The sequence below is a fragment of the Herpailurus yagouaroundi genome, unplaced genomic scaffold (assembly GCF_014898765.1).
Source record: "Herpailurus yagouaroundi ecotype Mexico unplaced genomic scaffold, PumYag 195, whole genome shotgun sequence".
Taxonomy (NCBI): Eukaryota; Metazoa; Chordata; class Mammalia; order Carnivora; family Felidae; genus Herpailurus; species Herpailurus yagouaroundi.
In genome coordinates, this window is record NW_024412426.1 from 17,913,813 (window position 1) to 17,930,707 (window position 16,895).

The window sequence follows — 16,895 nt, forward strand, 5'->3', positions numbered from 1 at the left end:
TATCAAATGCAGAAATCCCATGAATCTTTAGGTTCAAATCAGCAGGCTGCAGACTGATTTGGGCTCTTTCCTCCCAGACTTTCATGGGTACGATCAAAGTGTCCCAGGGTTGTGGTGAGGGTCAGTGAAAGCTTTGGGGAATGAGGCTCAAAGAAGGCAGGAGACTAATGTTACTTATTCCCCTCTTCCCTCATCTCTCTAGTGTGCGGGGTGGTCTCAGAGGACAGTTAGGTACAAACTCAGCTCTCTTTGCCACATTAGGGAATTTAGAAGGAAATTAGTACTTGGTAAATAGTATTTTTGGCTGCCAGGCCCAAACTCCAGAAATGAATGCCTTCCTCGTAACTGAACGCCACTTATGTATAAAGGAATAGATTTCCCCAAGACAGAACTCTGAATTTTATGGTCCTCTTCCACATGGAGGCTGCAGGGGCAGCAGAGATATCTACGTGTTAGATGCAGCAGACGCCATGGTTTCTACAAAAATGGCAGCCATGTAAGTGCCCACCTACCTACCCCCTTTCCCTGCCCATGCCCTCTAGACTCACACCCTGGTCCCACAGACTCAAGGCTCAGAATCTGGATGAGTTACTATTAATACCACTGACCCCTCCTTCCTATCCTTCACACAGACACAGCCATCCGGTCATTCTGCCCTTGGTTACGCCCCAGGCCCATAGGAACCCCTGGGTACCCTGAGCGAGTCACTGTGACGTTGAGGGAGCTGTTATCTTGGGCCCGGGGAACCTGAAACCCACCCTGGTGGTCTCTAGATCGTTGTCCTGAGAAACCATAACACCAAGTCCTCCGATGCCCTCGAATTTGAGTTTGTCGTTTTAACCTTTAACAGCCTTTTCAGGTAAAAATAACAACGACCAATTTACCGACTTTGTAGCTACGCTGTGCTCGGGAAAAGCATTTGCTTCAAAGAAAGACGGGAAGAAAGAAAGGAAAAAAAAACCCAAGAAGCAAAAGGGAGTACCTACTCCTCTGGCGATGTACACTTTAATGAACCGAAATAAAAACAGAGGAAGGGAGAGGAGATACCAACTTGCCCCATCCTTTCCTGGCACTGTGGCTCAAAGACTGGAATCTCCACTTGTTAACCATTGTTAACTAGTATTTTTAGTCCTGATTGCTTTTAGCCTCTGTATAGTTCCTTTTTTAAACACATTTTCTATACGTCAATAAAAGATCCTGAAGGAGTGGTGTGCATCTTCCAAGTCCTGTGGGGAATTATGGAGGCATGCCTTTCTTAATGACCGGCCTGCCTTCTTGGCTCTGGGCCTCCTCCCCTCAGTGCTTACCCACCACTGCTACCAAAATGTCTTCTCTGCATCACCCTGTTGTGTTGGCGGCTGTCATCACTGAAGGTCCTGCTACTCCACCTGTGTCCCTTGCCTTCCTTGATCCTGTTGTCTCACTGTAGCCTCGCCTTCTCTACCCTCCTCTTCCCACCACCTACCCTTCCTCCCTCTGCCACTGTCTCTCTCTCTTTCTCCTCTGCCTCCACCCAGTCTGAATTCTCCCTCTCCCCGGTTGCTTTCACTCTCAGAAAAGGTCCCTGACGAGTGGTCACTTTTGCCGGATGCCCCAGCGTCACCCAGACTGGTCCAGGCTATGGTTTGGAGCCCTCGATCAGCCACAAAGACTGACTTGCTGTCCGGTTCCCTCAACCCTGGAGCGCCCAGTGGTAGTAGCCACATCTCCAAAGCTCTAGTGCCATCTATGGGCACTGGCGGAGAATATTTAATCGTCTTAACTTGCCCAGCCTGTCTGCCCTCAGTAGCTGAGTCTCCAGCTCCTGTGACCACCTGCCTCTCAGGCTTGGTCACCTGAAAAACATTCTCCCTTTCCCTCCCTTGAAAATGAGCGCGGTGCACATTGTGAGATCAACTCTCACCTCCAGGTCATGTAGGTAACACCCAGCCAGGTGATAGCCTGGAAGAGCAGGGGTATGAGGGAAACTTCCATCGGGCTCAGTTCCACAAGAACACAAAGCAGAAGTGTAGAGACAATAACAGAGCGTAGTTGGGGCCCTGAACCCAGACGAGCCCTCTCCCCCACTCGAGGTGGAGGGGCATTCCAGGAGACTACCCGGGGGACAGTCCACCTGGCTGTGCCTTATGACAAGAGGAATTACCCAGGGGGGAAAGGTGAGGAGGGAACAACAGCACGAATAAGAGTCAGAGGGCATTTCTTCTGGTATTTTCTAGGCTCCAGCAAGCCTCTTCCCAACTCTGGGCCATGTAAGAGACAGGGACAAAATCCCAGCCTCCAGCCACATGGCGGTCTCCCACTGAAGCTCCTGCCCTACCCCAGCAGCGGGACGGACACTTTTGCAGCCCATTCCCTGTGGCTCATTTCCTCTTCCTCCATCATTTCCTAAAATACAGATTTCTGTGATAGCAGCAAGAGAGGCCATTTAAAAACAGTCACATTTCCTGGTCCCGTTTTAAACAAGCCGCCCCGGAAACCCATACCTGAGGAGTGACCGTTGTAATGTGCAGATAAAACCCATCACCTGAATCTCGTTCCTGCATGTTAAATGGGCAACGGGAACTAGACATGTACAGTGGAACATAAAGGAATTTCAGTCATTAGTATTTATTCCTGAGGCAGCTGAATGCTAACATTATGTTTTCACTTAAATGAGTATGATTCACCCATTGCTTAAGACCTCTGGGTGCATTTACAATGATCTGAACACAGATTTAATTATTGCTGTGTTGTGGGAACTAAGGACTGCCACAGGGAAAATTAAAAGTGGATTATTAAGCAAGAGAAATGTTAGCAGCATTAGTAATCAGTGCAATTACCAAGAACCCAACGTAAACACAGTAGCGTCTTCTCTCCCGTGATGACCCGAGTGGCCCTGGGGACATGTGCCTCAGCAGCCACCTCTTTGCCTGTCAGCAGTAAGACATCATTAAGGAATAAGGGCTCCTGGGGCCTGTATCTCTCCTCTCATGTGATATGCACACTACACTTCACTGCCCAGCCTTTCAAAGAATCATAAAAAGAACATGCATTAGACTCGTAAATCCTCACATAACAACGTCTCTTGTTCCTCTTCTCTCATCTCCCCACGTGAGTTCAGTGAACACCTACCATGGACCAGGCCCAGCACTGGCTCTGGGTGGACAGGGACGAAAGCCTGGCCCTTCCTTGAAGAGACAGAGTCTCTTTTTGCCTCATTCCGTTTCCATCTACTTGCCCCACACTCCCTACTCCCCAGCCCAGATAGTCCGCACGTATGTGGATGAAGCCCTTTGCGTCAAACATTTTAAAATAGGTTCGAGAAAATTTTCCAAATTTATGTTTCCGTGTTCGTGAGGAACGGAGACGAGATGTACAGTAAAAGAATTCAGTTAATTAGGAGGAGGGTTGTCATTTCAATATTGACAATATTCTTTTTTAAACCTAGGCCTATTTCAAACACTTCAAATACTAAGAAAAGTGGCAATTAAGGAGCTTTGGATTCAAAGAGAAGCTTTTTGAATCCAAAAAGCTCACAGAACATTCTCAAAGGACTGATTACTATAGAATCTTCCATGGTTGGGAGAGCAGAGGGGAGGGAGGGCATTACAAAAGGTTCTGATATTTTAAGATGTTGATGCCCTTTAATGCCTTAAATGAGAAATGCTATGATCAGAGATCACGGCCAAACACTCATTCATAGCTTGTGTGAAAGCTTTGGGTCTACTCTTCATGACAAACAATAAGCCCTTTGGAGGTTTCTGGGAAATAAGCGTAAATAACAAGAAATGCAGCAACAATTATGAAAATTTGATATGCTAGCTGTACAGGAAATTTAAAGATCCAAGAAAAACAGTGAGAACGATGAAGAAATGTATAAATTACGTCTGTGCACAGGCAGTACCTGGCGTGATTTGTGACCCACACTCACTTTTTATGACTTTTTTTTCCCATAAATAAAACCCACAGAGGAATAACCAAAACTTATATTTACAACCAAAGCTACACGGAAACAATGACAACCTGGGTTGTTATGAAAGACAACTTGGCTGACTTATTGACACCGGAGAGTGAGGAATCACTGAAGAAATCAAGGTGGAACCATCTGTCCTCCTCTTCGACCCCCCCAACCCCCATCTTGTGCCATTTAAAGACCTTGAGAGGTATTCGTGTAAATTTAGTCTTCAACATTTCTCTTCCAAAGAAACGACCTGAATTTTAACTCCATTTGAAACATCCATGCTTGCCACAAGGCAGGGTTTTAATACAGCAGGGCTATTGGCATTTTGGTCAGATGGTTCCTTGTTGTGGGAAACTGTCCCGTGCATTGCAGAGTCCTTAGCAGCATCCCTGACTCCTCCCCGCCACAATCCAGAGGACCACCACCGTCCTACAACCAAAATATCTCTGGATACTGCCGAATGCAGTTTTGTCCTGGGGTGGGGGACAAAATCTCCCTCAGTTGAGAAGACAGTGAGTAGGGAGATTTATCACAAAAATGAGATGACTTCAATCCAAAGATTATTGAAGCAACATTTTAAGAACCCAGCTCATTTCAATCCAAAAGACAAAAGAGCCCCCCAAATGGAACACTGCTGTAGCTTTTCTATTGAATTTCTTTTCACAAGAGTTTCTAAATGTTTGGAAAGCATGTGTCTGTGTCTTATTTGTAGTTATTTTGTCGGAATCACTCTTGGTATTTTGGTGGTACGAAATTAGATTCCAAGGTAGGGAGGAGAATTTACAAGACGGTGCTTCCAGGAGATGAGAGGTTGACTCTGGTTCAATTCGTCATGGCTGTCCAGGAATCAATTACGTTTCAAATCAAGGGTCACTTGTAAATTAGACCTTTTCGCTCTGTTGCTTCACCTGATGGACAATAATAAATGGTGTTGATTGTTTAAGATCTCTAAATACCTCACAGTCTTATATGGCCTGAGATTTCTTTAGGAAAAAAAAAATGAGATCAAGGGTACGTTAGTCACCAACAACAGGAGGAAAGGAAGATGTCCCAAAATTCTGCCTAGGTTCAAGATTCTGATCAACTGAACAAGGAAAGCCAGTGTCATTGCCCATGTCCACAGGAGACAGTAGATATCAAAGTCACATGCCTAAGAGAGTGCTTCGTGATGTTAGGGGAAGCAAAGGGTTAACTTCACACACACACACACACACACACACACACACACACACACACACACATAACCCACCCAGAAAACTTTGGGGTAAAAGAAGAAAATAGATAGCTGTCCATGAAAGAAACCTACTGCCTTGCCAGCATGGGGCAGAGGACACCCACCACTGAACCGCTTTACCCAGCTCACCATCCCAAACAAGCACTTCCAGGACCCAAGAAGGGGCATGCAAGGAGGGATGCCATTTTTACTTCTAGCATTTTCAAAAGACTCACAAGTTTGATTTTTCTTTCCTATTGTCCCAGCCATGCCCGTGGGACCACTTGGCCTAGCTTTGTGCTCAGAAAATGTCATCATCGTAGTATATCTGCATAAAGTTCTATTAGCTAGGAAGGTCATCTGGGAGCAGGAAAGAGTCAACGTGCAAGTGTGACTGGCCACAGTCACCCTCACATTTGCTTCTCCTGGTCAGATGGGAGGTCTCTGGTTCAGTCCTGAGAATCTGATGAAGTCCCTTCCTGCAGGGGTGTGTGGGGCCATAGAACTCACAGCAAGGAAATAAAATTGGGGGCTCAAATTTTGGTGCCAAAAGAGATGTCTTGCTCTGGTTCATGATCTTTTTCACTACAGGTTCTTGTTCCAGATCAAGAGCCACTGATGCAGATCAAAAAATGCCTCTTCTATTAGGGGATGAAACCTGTTATCAAATTTCCAGAACCATTTATTTCTCTTCCAAGACCAAGCCACTTTGAGAAGCCAAGCCCTCCAGTTGGACAGAGTAAAAAGCTTATTTTCTTTCCTGAGGGCAGGAGGGGATTGGGAAAGCATGGTGAGAGCCCCAGTGAGGGGTGTATTTCTCTCATCTGTGAGCTACTTGAGGGCAGAGACTGGGTTTTCCAGCCCATTCTCAATAGTTAGCTCAGTGCTTTCCATAGACCCAACGTAGAACTGATGGAAACTGAACTGAACCAGTCCTATCTTATGTCTATGAAAGAGACTCAAATAACTGCTTTAATTATGTTGAAATTTGGGATAGATCCCTAAAATAGCATACTTCGAGACTTTCTGAGGAACAGAGGAGAGAACGCTGGAAGTTAGGTCAAAGGTTTATGTGGCCATTTCTGCCATTTACGGGTAATGTGCTTGAGGGGAAGCCTGCATGCCTCTCTGTAGCTCAGTGTCCTTATCTTTAAAATGGGAACAAGAATAACTGTCTTTCCTACTTCACAGACTACTGTGAGAAGCAAACTTGAATGTGCAGAAAATGCTTTGAGATGGGTGTCGTCACTACAGGAAGGTGCTAATTTGGTGACAGATAAAGGATGCTGACAATCATCCTTTAATCTCAGATACCTTCCTAGCAGTATTATGACTTAATGTGTCACTAACCTGATTCCTTAAAGCAACTTATTGCCTTTAAACAATGCAAGGCAGGGCACCTGGATGGCTCACTTGGTTAAGTGTCTGACTTCGGCTCAGGTCATGATCTTGTGATTCATGAGTTCAAGCCCCATGTTGGGCTCTGTGCTGACAGCTCAGAGCCTGGAGTCTGCTTTGGATTCTCTCTCTCTCTCTCTCTCTCTCTCTCTCTCTCTCTCTCTCTGCCTCTCCCCCACTCATACTCTGTCTCTCTGTCTCTCTCTTTATCTCAAAAATAAACAAACAAACAAAAAATATTTAAAATAGTAAAAATAAAAAATGCCCTGGGCAAAGTTAGAGCATCAAGAGTTAAAGGATGGCTACCTGAGAGCAGGTGGGAGTCAGGGTGGGGGAGGGGGCAGATAAGAAGCCACAGAACAAGGAACAGAGAACACAGGAGTGAAAAAAAGGCAGCCATACTGTGGCTGGCCCCATGGGTGACTCTTCTAGAGGAGAGAGGTGAAGAGGACCAGCCTGCCAGCCCACTAGGCTCCAGAGCTGCAGTCTAAGAACAATCTGGTTCCAGGCCATTCCCCCACCTTCCCTGGACATAGAATGAGGACCAAAGAGACCGTAGCAGCACTCAACAACCACCTCAGAGTTGCTGAATAGCACTCTTTCAGATGTATAGGGTGAAGACTCCTCGCTGAGACGCTGTATTTATCAAACCCCCCCCCCCCAAGGACATCACACTTGTGGTTGAGGCCTGCTGGCTTCAGACATAAGCCCTGGAGGCCATGCTTCGAGGGCATGAGTGATGATTTCTAGGGAGGGGGCTTCTTTCTGGTTTCTAGGGAGCTGTGGACTTCAGTTTCATTGAGTGAGGTGTCTCGGGCTGGAGGTGAACTGCTCAAGGGAGAGAGAAGTTAAGCATGGCCATCAGCACACCCACAATCCCCCTACAGGGGCCCACACACTTAGTCCCACTTCTACATAAACATGAAACAAATGATTAAAGAGTGTTCATTTGAGGGGCACCTGGGTGGCTCAGTCAGCTAAGCATCCAACTCTTGATGTTGGCTCAAGTCATGATCTCATGGTTCGTGAGGTCAAGCCTGCATCAGGCTCCACACTGACAGTGGGTAGTCTGCTTGGGATTCTCTCTCTCCCTCTCTCTCTCTCTCTCTTTCTGCCCCTCCCCCACTTGCATGCTTTTTCAAAAATAAATAAATAAACTTTAAAAAAAAAGAATGCTAATTTGAAAAGACAATTATTCTGGATGCTCACATGTCTCAGTCCTGCCTTGTCCTCAAATTCACACAGAAGCCCCACATAGGAAAGAGTGTCTGTTTCTGCCCCACAGAATGGACCTGAAATCTCCTACCAACAGAAGCATGGGCTCCCAGAGAAGACCACCTTTGCCCCCGTCCCCACCCCACCCCAGGGAGGGTGAGCTAGGAGCTGGGGGACCTCACCTCTCCCCCAAACCCCTCCCAATGGCCTGGGATTGAAGCAAGAGCTTGTCACGTCCAGCCCTGACTCATGGCCACCTTCCGCACCACTCATCTGTCCCAGGCCCTGACCTATAAAAAGAAGAGGAACAGAAATTACCACATTCAAACTTAGTCCTTGACTCCTGGGGACACAGACAAATTGGCAGTTCATTGGGCCGGTAGTTTTCATAGCTCTGGTGGTGTCGTATGAACTGTGACAGATGTGTTGGGGCCCTGGAGCCTCTCTGCTGTAATTTTCCCCATCGAGGCATAACATTCACCCTGAAAGCAGGAGAGCACCTCCTCTCGCAGAGACCCCACTGCCAAAGAGCCCTGCCAGGCAGACAGGAAGGCCATGTCTTCCAATGCAGCTTCCCTCCTGAGTCACCCAAGTGTCCTTGACCCAGAACATTCATTCACTCATTCGTTCCCTTGTTCATACAGTCATTGAACATCCCCTATCATTCTGCGCTGTGCAGGGAACTACTGGAAAACCAGGGCAACTGGAGCGCAGTTGGGTGGTGAGTGGGTAACAAGGATGAAGCTGGGAAAGAGGACAGGACCTATTCAGACAGGGTTTTGCAAGCCGTATGCAAATCCTGATCTTTTGTAAGCTTGGTGGGAAGCCTTGGTAGGACTCTAACCAGGAGGGTGAGATGACCATATATGCATGTAAAAGAGTTTGCTGGAGCACCTGGGTGGCACAGTCAGTTAAGCGTCTGAGTTCAGCCCAGGTCATGATCTCACGGGTTCATGAGTTCGGGCCCCGCATCGGGCTCTCTGCTGTCAGTACAGAGCCCACTTTGGATCCTCTGTCTCCCTCTCTCTGCCCTCCCCCACTCCTACTCCCTCCCTCTCTCTCTCTCTCTCTCTCAAAAATAAATAAACATTTTAAAAAAAGAGTTGGCTGTGACTATCACATAAAGGGAGAGGGGATGCAAAAGATCTGGGGGGAAATTCAGGAGTGGTTCTGATGAGATTGAATAACTTGGACTTGGATTATTTCAGTAAAATCAGAAAGATAATATATATTCAAGAGATGTTTAGGAGTAAACTGACAGAAACTGAACATGTGGATGAGGAACAGTGAGGTCACAGAATGGTATATAGGATTCTGGATGGCAGTGAATGGTTGGGGAGTGGCCGCCGAGGAAGGGACAAGTCACCAGGTGAGAGCCCAGGGCAGGAACTCCATTTTGAACATGAGCTAGAGACTCTCTGAGATATTCAAGCAAGAGAGCAGCTGTGTGGACAAGACTAAAGTCCAAAGGAGAGCCTGAGGCAGAGTTCTTTGAGGATCACATACAAGGCTGGTTTCTTGGGCATGTGACCTATACAATCACATGGGATCCCACACTTAGAAGAAGCCCCCGCTTGTTTTAATGCTCTGCTATCACCACCTTGAAATTTTTTTCTTTTTTTTAAAAAATTTTTTTAATGTTTGTATATTTTTGAGAGAGAGAGAGAGAGAGAGAGAGAGAGACAGAGTGTGAGCAGGGGAGGTGCAGAGAGAAAGGGAGACACAGAATCCAAAGCAGGCTCCAGGCTCTGAGCTGTCAGCACAGAGCCCAACATGGGGCTGGAACTCACAACCAGAGAGATCATGACCTGAGCTGAAGTCAGATGTTCAACCGACTGAGCCACCTAGGCATCCCTTAAAATTTCTTAGAGAGAAAAATTTTTCAGACAGCATGAGCAGGGGAAGGGCAGAGAGAGAGGGAGACACAGAATCCGAAGAAGGCTCCAGGCTCTGAGCTGTTAGCACAGAGCCTGATGCAGGGCTTGAACTCATGAACCCCGAGATCATGACCTGAGCTAAAGTCAGATGCTCAACTGACTGAGCCACCCAGGCACCCTGGCACCTTTAAATTTTTGAATAAGAGGCCCCACATTTTTATTTTGCATGAAGTCAGAAAATCCTTTAGCTGGTCCTGAACATACAATATCAATAACAATACCGATAGAGGTTGAAGCTACAGACATGGATTCATTCATTCATTCTACAAATATGTATTGAGCACTCGATAAAACATGATAAATTTGTATAATATACAGTATGTGAGATGGTGATAAGCCTGTGAAGATAAATAAATAAAGGGGGATGTATTAGGCTGCTCGGGCTGCCATAACAAAATACCACACACTGGGTGGCTTAAACAACAGAAATTTATTTTTCTGGAAGCTAGAAGTTCAAGGTCAAGGTGCTGGAAAATTCCATTTCTGATGAGGCTTCTCTTCCTGGCTAGCAGACTGTCACTTTCTCACTAAGCTTTCACACGGCCTTTTCTCTGTTGTGAACAGGGCAGGAGAGGGGAGAGAAAAAGATCGCCCTGGTGTCTCTTCTTAAAAGAACAGTAAGACCCTGTTCGATCAGGGTCATTTAACCTTTAGTTACCTCTTTAAAAGCTCTATCTCTAAATACGGTCACGCTGTGGGTTAGGGCTTCAACACATGAATTCTGGGGGACCCTGTTCAGTCCATGACAGGAGGTAGGGAATGTTGAGGGTAGCATAGAGGCCACAGCTCTCTGCTCAGCCGAACTCTGAGGTCACCTGTGCCTTGTGTGACTGTTCCGGTTCACGTTGACAACATTTCACCTCAAGCTCCAGCGGTTTTCTGCAAAGATGTTAAGGAATGGATGCCCCCAGAAGCAACCCTTAAATCATCAAGGATAGGAGGTGACGGACCTACCCCAACTTCCTTGCTCCTGGGCATGATAGTTTAGAGGTATGGGTTCCACCTGGTTTCTCAGGGGGGGTCTCCTGGTGGCCACAGCAGGGGGCTGCTTATTAGCACGCCTCTGTGGGCTTTCATCCCTCCCTCTCTATTTCCCTGCTACCTCGCTGGGCTTCCTGCCAGCATCTCCTAAAAGAACCACTTGCACTCACTGTCTCATTACCTGCTTTTGGGAGAACCCACGTTCAGACAGGGATTTTCAATTAAAAGTAGACAAATCCGGCTGGGGAAGGCCCCAGTGAGAAAGCCACACTGGAATAACATCCCATGAAGTAGAATCATCCCATGGGTAGAATCCCATCTATTCATCCCATGGGTAGAATCCCATGAAGAAAGTGGGGACAAGCTCCAGGTGCGCCCGCAAGGCCAGTGTGGATGGACCTCAGGGAGTACAGGGAAATGAGATTCGCTCAATAACGAGAGGCCATTTAGCAAGCAGTGCCGGCCACTGGTTGGAGGATGAGAGCCATGCCTATAATTTGAAACTTTCTTGTGGTCACATTAAAACAAGTGAAATGGATTTAATAATATAGCTTATTTAGCCCGATATATCCAAAATACTTCTTTCCAACATGTAATCAATATAAAAGAAATTTAAACGATATTAGATTCTTCTTTTATATTTATCTTCAAATTCTGGTATATATGTTATACTTAACATACGTTTTCAGGGGGACCCACAAAATCCAAACTATTTTTAGAAGAATACTAAGATAATGTCTCCCTTTTTCAGTGAATTGACGTTTGCATTAATGGTGGTAAAAGTGCGGGCGCCTTATCACAAATCAAGACAATGGTAATAAACCACGCCTATAACCATATTGCTTTACTCATAGTAAAAAAAAAAAAAAAATGTCCTTGATGAAAAAGTAAAAACTATTAATTTTATTATATTTTGGCCCCGAGTGCAGGTCTTTTTAATTCTTCGTGACCAAATGGGGAGAACATTTAACATACTTCTGCAGCACACAAGTACAGTAATGGTTTCTTAAAAAAGAACGTAGGCCATTGTTTGAGTGGCCAGCTGAACTAGCTGCTTTTTGCATAGAGCACCATTTTTACTTGAAAGAGCAACTTACAAACTATGGTTTTTTTGACGTGGGTATTTGGCAGAAATTTCCTCAAAAACAAGCCAAGTGAGCCTGTCATTCCGGGACACACAATTGACTTATTTGTAACTAGTTATAAAATTTGAGCTCTCTAAAGAAAATTAGAATTTTTAAAAACTTGTGTCTATCATGCTAAGCTTGGCAGCTTCACAATACTTAAGAACTTTCTGGATGAGACTGGTGGTAATGTTTAAAAATGTGATTTTTTAAAAATTTTGTACAATAAAATATGTCAAATTTGGAAGATCTATGTAATTCATTGAACATTTTTTTCTATTCATTTGCCATTATTTTTATATATTTTATCTATATTTTATATATTTACATATATATTTTTATATATTTGTACATTTATATATTCTAGATAGGAAGCATTTATCTGTTAGATGCATTTAAAATATCTTGTTGCACTCTGTTGTTTGTTTCTCCACCTGATGGTGTCTCTGATGGAGAGATTCCCGTTTCGATATAATCAAATTTATCAAACTCTCCCTTGATGATTAATGTTTTTGGTCTTGTTTTCTGATCTGGAAATATGAATATATTCTCCTGTGTTATCTGTGATTTTTTCTTTTGCATTCAGAATTTTTTATAAGGTAGAATTCTATGAAATCACCTATATTTGCCTGTTTGTGACCTACAAAATGACAATTCTGTATGGTTCAACACAATACATGATGTGAGGCAGAAATATATTTTTATTTGTTTCCCTATAAACAATAAATTTTCCCAGTACTATTTATTTAAAAGCCTATCTTTGCCCACTGACCTGTCCATCTATGTTTCCAATGTAGGCCTTTTTGTCAGTTCCAGCCCCAATACCACATCACCTCAATTAAAATAACACTTGATATCTCTAGGGCAAAACCTCTCACTTTGCTCTTTTTCTTCAAGAAGGTTTGGCTATTCTTGACTCCTTGAACTTCCAAACAAATTCTAAAATCAGTTTGGGGCTCCTGGGTGGCTCAGTCGGTTAAGCATCAGACTCTCGATTTCGGCTCAGGTCATGATCTCACAGTTCTTGAGATCAAGCCTCAAGTCAGGCTCTGTGCTGACAGCACAGACTCTATTTAGGATTCTCTCTCTCTCACTCTCTCTCTCTCTGCCCCTTCCTGGCTTATGTGCACGAGCTCTCTCTCTCCCCTCTCTCTCAAAATAAATAAACTTAAAACAATTTTTTTTAATAAAATATGATAATGTTCCTGGGTGGCTCAGTCAGTTATGTGTCCGACTCTTGGTTTTGGCTCAGGTCATGATCCCAGGGTCGTGGGATCAAGCCCCATGTTGGGCTCTGTGCTGACAGTGCAGAGTCTGCTTGAGATTCTCTCTCTCCCTCTCTCTTCCTGTCCCCTTGCTCACTCTCTCTCTCAAAACAATAAAGTTAAAAAATAAAATAAAATAAAATAAAAATTTTAGAATCAATTTGTCAATTTCCACCCCAGAAAAAAGGGGTTTTTTTGGAATATTTATTATAACTACATCGATTATACATCATTTGGAAGAATAGCCCTCTTCACAACATTGGATGCTCCAGTCAATGAACACAGAATATCTCTCAATTTATTTCTTCTTTAATGTCTCTCAATAAAGGTTTATGATTTTCTCCTAAGAGGTTTTACATGTTTTATTAGATTTACTGCCAGGAACTTTTTGGGTCTGCGATTTTATTTTACCCTACCTCCAAGCCAATAAGCTAGCTTATTCTTATTTCATTAATGCCAGTAGAAGACACAAGACTCTTGCAGAGATTAAAATTCTTCTTATCCACAGCAAGAAATATATACATTTATCTTCCTTGGTCCAAGTCCCATGAAGGAGCCCAGATGGATTCTATCCACACAGAGGGTTTGCTTTACAGCTAAGGACCACTGTGCTTGAGAAAGCCATTATTTAATTGCAAGCAATAAGCAAGCTTCCTCTTTGTTCCAGAGGAAGACATTACTTCCTGCTTCAAGATTTCTTGGTGGAAAAATAACCTGAAGATAAGACCCATGTAAGGAGCTGTCAGGACTCAGCATTTGTAGCATACCTAGCAAGACATGTAGCAGAATGACTCCTGGAGGAGTATCTTCCAATACCACATAACCTTGCAAAAATTACATTTTCTGTCTGCTGCTGCTATTTTAAAAAAATAATTGACTTTTGCATATTAATGCTCTACCTAGCAATTTTACTAAGCTCATTAATTCCAACAATTTTTCCTTGAATTCTATAGAATTTTCCACATACAAAATCATATCATTTTTAAATAATGAAATGTCGTTTCTTTTGACCCAAATCTCTTTACTTCCTTTTCTTTTTCCTGCTTTATTTCACTGGCTAAAATGTTTCATTGGTTTAACTAGAACAATGTTGAAAGAAATAATATTGGCACTCTTCGCTCATGTTTATCTCGAAAAGAAGACTTTAAACTTTTTTAAAACATTTATTTATCAGGGGCGCCTGGGTGGCGCAGTCGGTTAAGCGTCCGACTTCAGCCAGGTCACGATCTCGCGGTCCTTGAGTTCGAGTCCCGCGTCAGGCTCTGGGCTGATGGCTCAGAGCCTGGAGCCTGTTTCCGATTCTGTGTCTCCCTCTCTCTCTGCCCCTCCCCCGTTCATGCTCTGTCTCTCTCTGTCCCAAAAATAAATAAACGTTGAAAAAAAATTAAAAAAAAAAAAAAACAAAACATTTATTTATCAAGCAGGGGAGGGGCAGAGAGAGAGGGAGACACAGAATCCGAAGCAGGCTCCAGGCTCTGAGCTGTCAACACAGCCAGTCAGGGGCTCAAACTCACGAACCACAAGACCATGACCTGAGCCAAAATCAGACGTTTAACCACCTGAGCCATCCAGGCAACGCTCAAAAAGAAGACTTTTAATGTTTCACTATTATAAATGATGGTTTCTTTAGTCCATTTCCTGTTTCTTTTTGGTTTTCTGAGGGTTTTTTTGGTCTTGTTTTATTCATTTTTGGTTTTTGTTTTTGCAAATATCCTTTATTAAATTAAGTAATTCCTTTCTGCTACCAGGTAGTTAATGTTTATAATAATTAGATAACCTTTTTCTGGGATTATTGCATAATTTTCCTTCATTTATCTAGTAATGCTAGAACAAATTTAATTTTCTGATGTTTAATTTCCTGATGTTGTAAACTTGTATATCTTTTTTGATGAACTGAACTTTTGTTTTTATGAAGTGATCCTCTTTATCACTAGTAAGGATTTTGGCTGAAAAATCTATATATTTTCTGTTCTTAAAATAACAGCACCAGCTTCTATTTGGTTAGATTTTGCTCCATGTATCTTTTTTCACTCTTTTCTTCCTTTCTTCCTTTCTATATCCTAACATTTTAGATGTTTCTTTTATAAATAACATATAGTTGGATACTCTATTTCATCCGATCAGACCATCTTTTTTCTCTTTATTCTATAATACATATTCCTTTTTTAAATTAAATAGACTTTATTTCTTAAAACAGTTTTAGATTTACAGAAAAGTTTCGCTGTCATTTCTCCTTTGTATTCTCTTGGTTGTGATGGTTGCTCAGGCTTCCCTTGTTTTTGATGACCTTGACAGTGTTGAGAAACACTGGTCTGGCATTTTGTAGAATGGTATTTTTCTGATGTTCTTCTCATGATTACACTTGGGTAGTTTGTTTAGGGGAGGAATATCACAGAGGTTAAGTGCCATTTTTATTACATCAGATCAAGGGTACATATTATCAACATGTCTCATCACTGTTAATTTCGACCTTGATCACTTGACTAATAACCTGATAATGTTTATCAGGTTTCTCCACTACAAAGTTACTCTTTTTCCCCCGATCCATAGCACTACCTTTACTCTTTGTCTAGGTAGTACAAGGACTTTATAACACCTTAATGCCATTTACCATTCTCCAGACTTACTACTTTAATTAAGTAGTTCATTTTTATATTGTTTTAGAAAACTCACACACACATGATGTTACTGATCTCATTTTATGTAGTAAATGAGTATTTGGATTTACTCTTGTATTTAACACTTTTTCACTCTTCATTCTTCCTTGATTGTAAGCCTTCCATCTGGGATTGCTGTCTTTGTACTTGCAGCTCATCCTTTACATTTTCCTTTAGCAGCAAATTCTCTTCGTTTTGGTTTTCTGAAAATGTGTTTGTTTTGTTCTTATTCTTAAAATATACCTTTTGGGGGGGGGCACAGAATTGTAGGTTTAACAGTTAATTTTTTCTTAGCCCATTGAATATTTGATTTCAGGTTTCCATTGTTGTTGTTCAATCAGCTTCCTGTCTGACTGTTGCTCTTTCACAGGTAATTTGTCTTTTTCCCCACTCTGGTTGCCTTTAAGATTTTTCTTTGTTGTTGATGGCCTACAGTTTCACTGCAATGTGCCAGACATGCATTTTCATTTATTCTCCCTGAGATTTGCAGGGATTTTTAGTCTGTAACAGTCATAAAGAATTATCAGCTATTATCTCTCTGAATATTTTCCCCATCCCATTCTCATCTCTCCTAAACTCCGAAGAAATTTTTTGTTAGATCTTCGCATTCTGTTCTCCATAGCTCTTGATATCTCTTTCATATTTTCATTTTGTGTGTGTGTCTCTATGCTACATTTTGCATAATTTATTTGACCTATCTTCAAGTTCATTCATTTTCTCTTCACCTCTGTCGCATTTGATGTTAAACTCATCCATTGGGTTTTTAAATTTTATTATTATCATCATTTTCATTTCAATAAATTATATTTGGTTTTTCTCAAATCTGTGTTAAATTAATTTAAAAAGGAGACCATTAGACTGAGGTGGCTCTAACATCATGGTGACCTATGCTAGCAAACCAAAATCTAAGCCTGTCAAAGCCTCAAGGTCACAACATCCAAATGCCAAGGACAACCAATTACAAACAGCCAACTAGGCTTGAAGCTGTAGCCAATCAATAATGTCCTTACTTTGCTTCTGCACTTTTCTATGTAAGTCCTGCGCTGGCTTCTCTCAGCAGAGCACTCCTAACCACTTCTCTATTGGTGCTGCTGGATTCAAATTGAATTTTGCTCAAATAAACTCAAAAATTTTAATGTAACTCAGTTTATTTTTTAACACCTAT